Genomic DNA, 7730 nt, shown 5'->3' with positions numbered 1-7730 from the left:
AGAGGGCTGCAAATGATCAAGCTGTGGCCACAGATGTGCCTTTATACGTCAACATGATTTTGCATGAGCGAGGGATTTTTTTTTTAAGCTTTAACTTTTGGGGCTGTATATATAAAACAACCTGTATTTTAAACAACAGATTTACATTAACCTTGGAGGCAACTGTTTGATTCCCCAGGACAGATGGATACGGCTCCTTTACTCCTATCACCCAAGAAAAATTAGTTGACTTTGTCATGATCTACCTGAAACTGCTTTTTACCACTTTTTTTTCCTCTGTGGCAGTTTTCTAGGTGGAGAGGAAGTGTCTGAACCTGTGCCCCCTGTGTCTTGGGTTTTAGTTACAATTGGAGGTCAGCATCCACTTATGTAATTACTTATGTTTGCTGGGAAGTAGAAACGTTATCTCCCAATAGGTTTTCCATTTTAATTATGTTTCTCTCCCAACATACATTTTCCTCTGTGGTTTGGTGTAAAGAAATTTGTTGTTACATAAACCTGTACTTGGACCCCAGGACTGCTACCTACTTGCTGGTTGTGTTACTTTGGACATAGGACTCTCAGCTTCCATTTCTCATCAGACAAAGGCGATAACCTTACTTATTTTGCCAAACCGCTGTAAGGGCTTATGTATGTGTTCATGCTCACTCATGTCTGACTCTTTGTGACCCCCTGGGCTGTAGCCTGCTAGGTTCCTCTGTCTATGGAATTCTCCAGGCAAGAATACTGGAGTGGGTTGCCATGCCCTCCTCCAGGGGATCTTCCTGACCCAGGTACTGAACTTGTGTCTCCTGCACTGCAGGCAGATTCTTTATGTCTGAGCCACTGGGGAAACCCCTGCAAAGGATTAAATGATATAATTTATGCAGAACAGGGATCTTCCTGACCCAGGGATCGAACCCATGTCTCCTGTGGTTTTTGCATTCCAGGCAGAGTCTTTACTGCTGAGCCACTGGGGAAGCCCAAAACATTTCCTATCCTCCTTTCAAAGGAAGGGTATCTCTCAGTCCCCATCCTGCTGCCATGTTGGAGGGACCAAGTTTCCTATAGACCAGAGTCCATTAACCAAGCTTCTCCTTCCAGACCCCAAGGAAACACAGGTTCAAGACTGTAATTCTACTCACTACAAAGACAACCTTTTTGCATAATCATTGCTTTTTATGTTCACTACCTTGTGCAATATATGTAGCAAGTACTCAAATATTTGCTGAGTGAATAAAGCAGGGGTCTCCAACCCCCGGCCCTGTTAGGAACCTGGCTGCATAGCAGGAGGCGAGCAAGTGAAGCTTCATCTGCTACTCCCCACTGCTTGCATTATAGCCTAAACCATTCTGTGCCCCCCACCTTTGCCACCTAGGTCTGGAAAAACTGTCTTCCATGAAGCCAATCCCTAGTGTCAAAAAGGTTGGGACTGTGGGAATAAAGGAATGAATGGTCTCAAACTTTCTGTTCCAGATCAGGATCTTGGCTTTACCTTTACATGATTAAAAAAAATTTATTAATCTTTTTACCCTGAAATAATCCATCTCAAATGTAAATTTAATATCTTTCTTCTAGAAAAACTAAAAAAAACCCAGAAAACTAAAAACACAAGGAGCTTCTCCCCATTTCTGCACCTCAACTTCTTATTTCTAGCAATTAAGATTTCATGAAATATTTGCCCCCAGCCTAAGCTGTCATACCTCGTTATAGAGGGCATTTACTGTTAAGAGCATATTTTCTTCAAATCCCAGGATTTTCACTTCTGCACGAAGTCTGGCTGAGCAGACTTTGTTATCCCCCAATCCAGCTTTTAAGACAAATTACTTATACTAGTAGCGAAGGGTTCCTTAAGTTCTGGCTCTGTGGTTATATACTAACTGTGATAGGAAATTCAATGTATTATCTTTAATTCCTTCAAAATACAGCCAGATAAGATTCATTATTTTACATAGGAAGAAACTAAGGCTGAGAGAGCATCAGCTGCCTCTGGTGATGTAGCTGGTTAGTGGCAGAGTTGCCTTCAACCCAGGTCTACACCTTCTCTTAGCCTTAAGGCTGGTTGTAAAGGAACAGACAGACTCAACTAGGCCTTTATGAAATTACTCCCCATTTCCCGCTTCTCCACAGTATTCTGCCCCATACCCCTAATGGTTGTGAATATCTACCCAAGCCATTGCTATTACAAATGGAGAGTGTTGCATTATCCTTCAGTGTTTTGAGGTTAGGAGCCTGAGAACCACAACACGCTATTTCCCTCATCAGCCTTCCTCTGTCTGAAGCTCCACAAGAAAGTTTCTGAGAATTCTAGTTCTTCACCCTGACCAGTATTGACCAGAGTGACTCCTGCTTAAATCCGTAAATGATGTCTAGAAAACATAAAACCTTGCAGCAAAAATTCACGGCTCCAACATTTGGCTGAGAGGTTGTGTTTGACTTCCTTCTAGTTCTTACAGAATTACCACTTTTCCCTCCCTTGATTTGGTGCCCTCATGACCATACCAGCAGGTTCTGGCCATTCCCCTTAGTGACTGAAGGTAAAGTCACTACCAGGGTAGTCATTACAGGGTAAAAACGTGGGCTGTTCCACCCACACATAGCCATTTTAGTCATCTTGTAGTATCTTATTTTTACATACGATGTCACCTGTGTTAGAGAGGCTTCTGTGATCTTCTGTGTCCTGTCTCAGGACAGGGATGGTGTTTTATTATCTCTGTATCCCTAGTGCCCAGTATAGTGCTTATGCCAAATCAGTGGTAAAATAAATAAGAAAGGATAAGAGTCCAGTTTTCCCATGACTTCACCTTCCAAACATAGCTTTAGACTCTAACAATGCTCTTTCTCTCAAGTCTTGGTGTATTGCCCTGGTTGAGCTAAATAATAGCTCCTAAGGAGCTTATTGGGCTTCCAGGTAGTACTAGTGTAAAGAACCTGCCTGCCAATGCAGGAGACATAGAGATGTGGGTCCGATCCCTGGGTTGGGAAGATCCCCTGGAGGAGGGCACGGCAACCCACTCCAGTATTCTTGCCTGGAGAATCCCATGGACAGAGGAGCCTGGAGGAACTACGGTCCACAGGGTTGAAAAGAGTCAGACACAACTGAAGCCACCTGGCATGAACAAGGAGCTTTTTAAAGTCTTAAAAGACTTTGTGGCCTAAATGAAATTATTTCTAAAGACAGAAGGATGGAGCAATGGGTAGGTATACATGTAGGGGGAAGGGTAGGGACTTCCCAGAATCCCTCAGAACACATGCAAACACAGCCACCTACTTTTCCTACAGTGACTGAAGGCAAGTCTGGAGGCAAGTCTTTAAGATGATACTCCTAAGACTTCTAGTTACTGCCTTAAGGTCAAGCCCAGAATTTCACATCAGTCCTTCTCTACTCCTGACAACATCTACCAGTCAAAAGGAAGATATCTGTTACCCTTTACAAGTTTCTCATCCTTTGTCATCAGCCCCACTATGTTCTTAGATACAAAGAGTGTTGAAAGCAGGATGTTTAACAACAGAGTTTAGGAAAAAAAATAATAATGCTAAAGGAATATGGCAAGGTGACATAGTTATTAAGGAACCATACCAATTAAGCTTGAAAAGCTGACTCACTTGATGATAGATTGACTAGAAGATTTTAAGAACATATTTCAGTTGGTAGTGGTAAGTTCATTTGAGGATAAGATCTTGAGAGTCAAGCTGAAATGAAAGATTCCTGTCTCTGATATCACTGTGAAACACAAGTGAGGCTGAACTTTAGAATGAGATACTTCATAGAAGGAGAGAGCAAGAAGGGCATTTAAGAACTGTTTCATTCTAACTCCACTCCCACAGAGAAGTAAAGTCGCTAGTCTGAGAAATCATAGGGTTTTAGAGCAAGAAGGAGACCTTATAAATTTACCTCCTAAAAGAAGAGTGCCTTCTAGAGCATCATGAAAAATGGCATTTCCAGGCTATGAGACTATTTCTAGGAACTGGGAGGTTAACTTTTGATGAGTATCTCAAGTTGTAAGCAAGTCCTTTTCAGTTCTGGGTGAAACTCTACTTAAATGTAACTTGTACCCATTGAACTTGACTTTCGTGTCTTCCCTTAATAACCCTTCTTCAGGAGAAATACACCCAACTTTTAAGGTATTACTAGGTTATGGTGGTTTCCAGCCCCATTATCATCTTTGGTGCTTCCTCCAGATTTATTTCCACATATCAGTGTTCCAGTTAACAGATAGATCCCAGAATAGACCAAACATTCTAGATGCAGTCAGGTGTAGACAGAGTAGGAAGACAGCAAGACTATTTTCTCCCAGCTTTGGACAATATCCTGCTATTGGTGGTTCTGAAGTTCTCCTTAGTTTTTGGCAACTGGATTTCAATTCAGCTTGCACTTGTAGCTGTGGCACAGTTATAGTTTACAAGTATGGTATCAGTCATATTTTTTCATATTAAGCCTCCAGAAAGAAGTCAATTTCTTAACAGTTGCTTTGTCAGCCTGACTTCTTCTCCAATCATATTAATTTATTCACATGCATATAAATGTAATACTTTATTATATGCTATGCTACAAATAAAGATATTCTGTGTCCTTGGCACTTCCCTGAATTACCAAACTGGTAATGTTACCAAAAAAAGAAATGGAGTAAATTGGACAAGTTATTTAACTTCTCTGAACCAAATTTCCTTATCTCTGAAAGAGGAGTAGTTTCCCTACTCCCTTACCTGTTAGGAAGGCTGCTTCTCAGGTGGCTTAGTGGTAAAGAACCCACCTGCCAATGCAGGAGACACATGTTTGATTCCTGGATCAGGAAGATTCCCTGGAGGAGGAAATGGCAACCCACTGCAGTCTTCTTGCCTGGGAAATACCACGGGCTATAGTTCATGGGGTCACAAAAGAGTCAGACACGACTTAGCTGCTCAACCAGAATCAAAACACATTTAAAAATGCTTGTCAGGGAGTCCATTGGTAGTCCAGTGGTTAAGAATCTGCCTGCTAAAGCAGGGGACATGGATTTGATCCCTGGTCTGGGATGATTCCACATGTTGCAGGGCAACTAAGCCTGAATGCCGCAACTGCTGAATCAGAGTTCTAGAGCCCACCGTCCACAACTGCTGAAGCCTGCACACCCTGGAGCCAGTCCTCTGCAACAAGGGAAGACGTGGTGATGAGAAGCCTGAGCAACGCAACTAAAGAAAGTCCATACACAGCAACAAATACCTAGTGTAGCCAAAAATAAATACATATTAAAAATCTTTTGCAAATTTTAACTTGTCACAGGAATCTAACTTAGAATGATGATGATTTGTCACTAATGTTGATAGAATTAGTTTGTGTTTTACTTGCTCCCTTCTTACTCCTGTTCGTAATGCCTGGTGATTTTTTTTAATATCAGCCTTGCTCCCATTACTCCTCACTCATCATGAAAAATCCTCCAGGCCCAGTGCATTTCTCATCTCCCCTCAGGTCTCCAGTGCTTCTCCCTCCCGTAGAGGCTCCCATCCACTCTGAATTTCTTTGCTTTATGGTCTGTTCCACACATCAGACAATTTTATGTGGCCTTGTTTTTTATACAACTTTTCGTATGTATGATGTATTCCTCCCACTTCCTATAGAGTCCCCAGGGTGAAGCATACCTAATACAGACTTTGTATCTCACACAATGCTGATTGAGGTTCAGACTTTCAAGACAAAACTGGATAGATCCTGGGAACTAAACCTTTCCTCCCAGCAGCTCAGAAAGGGAGGACATGCTGTCCGGGTAGTCCGATGAATTTCCCATCGCGCTGATGAACATTCAGAAAAGTAGGGCCTCTATCAGCCCGAGCTTGAACTTTCATTTTGACTGGGGGGGATATAGCTGGAGTTGTCAGTCTGGCATTTTTCCTAACACTTTCAAATGTCACATTTTAGCATCTAGTAATTACTGTTCTTTCCTCCTCTTCATTTTTAGAACACTCAGAAGAGTTTTTGTGTTTTGGAAAGACCCCTCTCGCTCCCCAGCCCTGAATTTTCTGCCTTTAGGAGGGTGGTTCTTGAGGATGACTCCCCAGAGCACCACTCGGAAAGAACGCGAGCAGCTCGTGCTGTCACATGAGTGTCATGCGCTCTGTCTGCAGCCCAGCCATGCAGTGTTTGCAGAGACCAACGAGACCAACGTGACGTTCAATTAAGCAGGCAGGATGTTGGCAACCCCAGAACCTTCTCAAACTTTCACTTAGCAAATTTTCCTTTTAGTTTCTCTTTAGAGTCTCTTCAAAACACAGGTGAAAGTTTGTATCAGAAAGGGAAAAAACATGAATTGTGCATACAAGACTTTTGCCAAACATATCATTATACTTTGGTATGTGTGCCATGTTTTGATTTTCAATAAATACAGAATTTCTAAAATTTCAAAAATACCTTTAAACTCTTTCAAATTTAATAATTTAGAATGCTAAGTTTAAAGATAATTTTTCAGATTTAAATTGTTAAATGTGTTTTTCAAAACCTTTCAAATACAGGAAGACTATAATGAAAATAAAATTGCCCCTGTACTTATCACATAAACAGAGAGAGTTACTATTATCACCATACCACACAACTTTTACAGTTAAAAAAAGCAAAGGAAAGGAGAGGAAGGGAGTAAAAACAAGGAAGGAATATCAGCTTTTAGATTTTCTTCTCAAACCTGTTTTAAAAAATAGGACTCTATGGAAAGTAACCCCAAGAATTTTGAAAGAAATGACAGATATACTGTATTCTTAATAACACTTACACCGCCAGGAGTACCATTGCTGTTTCTGAATATGACAGCATTTCAATGATCAGTAAGTTTTACAGAGCTCTGGTTTGTGTATCACAGAGGACAGATGTGTGTGTGTGTGTGTGTGGGATGCTTTATGAAATTGTGTGTCATCCCTCTGCAGGAGCCATACTATCTTTCTCGCTATCTTTCCAATTTTAGCATATGTGTTGCTGAAGTGAGCATTTAAAGTATTTTTCAAAAGTCTTATGTGAAGTGTGAAAGTCACTCAGTCGTGTCTGACCCTTTGTTACCCCATGGACTGTGGCCTGCCAGGCTCCTCTGTCCATGGAATTCACCAGGCAAGAATACTGGAGTGGGTAGCTGTTCCCTTCTCTGGGGGATCTTCCCAACTCAGGGATCAATTCCAGGTCTTACCATCACAGGCAGATTCTTTACCATCTGAGCCACCAGGGAAGCCCAAGAATACTGGAGTGGGTAACCTATCCCTTCTCCAGGGGATCTTCCCAACCTAGGAATCAAACCTGTGGCTCCTGCATTGCAAGCAGATTGTTTACCAGTTGAGCTACCAGGGAAGCACTATATGTTACCCAAAAATCTTGTAAAATAGAGAAAAGGAGAAAATTACACTGAACTCTACCACTTTAACAAAACTCTATTAATACTTTAGTATACTTCTTTCCAGAGTTTTGTCCAATTCTCACTGTTAACATTTTATTTGCTAGTTTGTTTGTACTCAACATTGTAATAGAAGGGAAGCAATTACTATGAGACTATCTATACCATTGCACCTGGGAGTTCATTGGAAGGACTGATGTTGAAGCTGAAACTCCAATACTTTGGTCACCTGATGCGAAGAGCTGACTCATTGGAAAAGACCCTGATGCTGGGAAAGATTGAGGGCAGGAGGAGAAGGGGATGACAGAGGAGGAGATGGTTGGATGGCATCCCTGACTCGATGGACATGAGTTTGGGTAGGCTCTGGGAGTTGGTGATGGACAGGGAGGCCTGGCGTGCTGCAGT

General features: G+C 41.8%; 1 non-coding gene across 1 annotated transcript; it reads right to left on the bottom strand.

Moving 5' to 3' along the window:
• Positions 1–6825: 6825 nt before the first annotated feature.
• LOC122453453 lies at positions 6826–6932 on the bottom strand. Its single transcript, XR_006273070.1, has one exon. It is a non-coding gene; the product is annotated as a U6 spliceosomal RNA (small nuclear RNA).
• Between the last annotated feature and the right edge of the window lie 798 nt (positions 6933–7730).

This window comes from Cervus canadensis, chromosome 14, assembly GCF_019320065.1.
Source record: "Cervus canadensis isolate Bull #8, Minnesota chromosome 14, ASM1932006v1, whole genome shotgun sequence".
NCBI classification, from domain to species: domain Eukaryota; kingdom Metazoa; phylum Chordata; class Mammalia; order Artiodactyla; family Cervidae; genus Cervus; species Cervus canadensis.
This window is presented reverse-complemented; position numbering and strand designations above follow the sequence as displayed.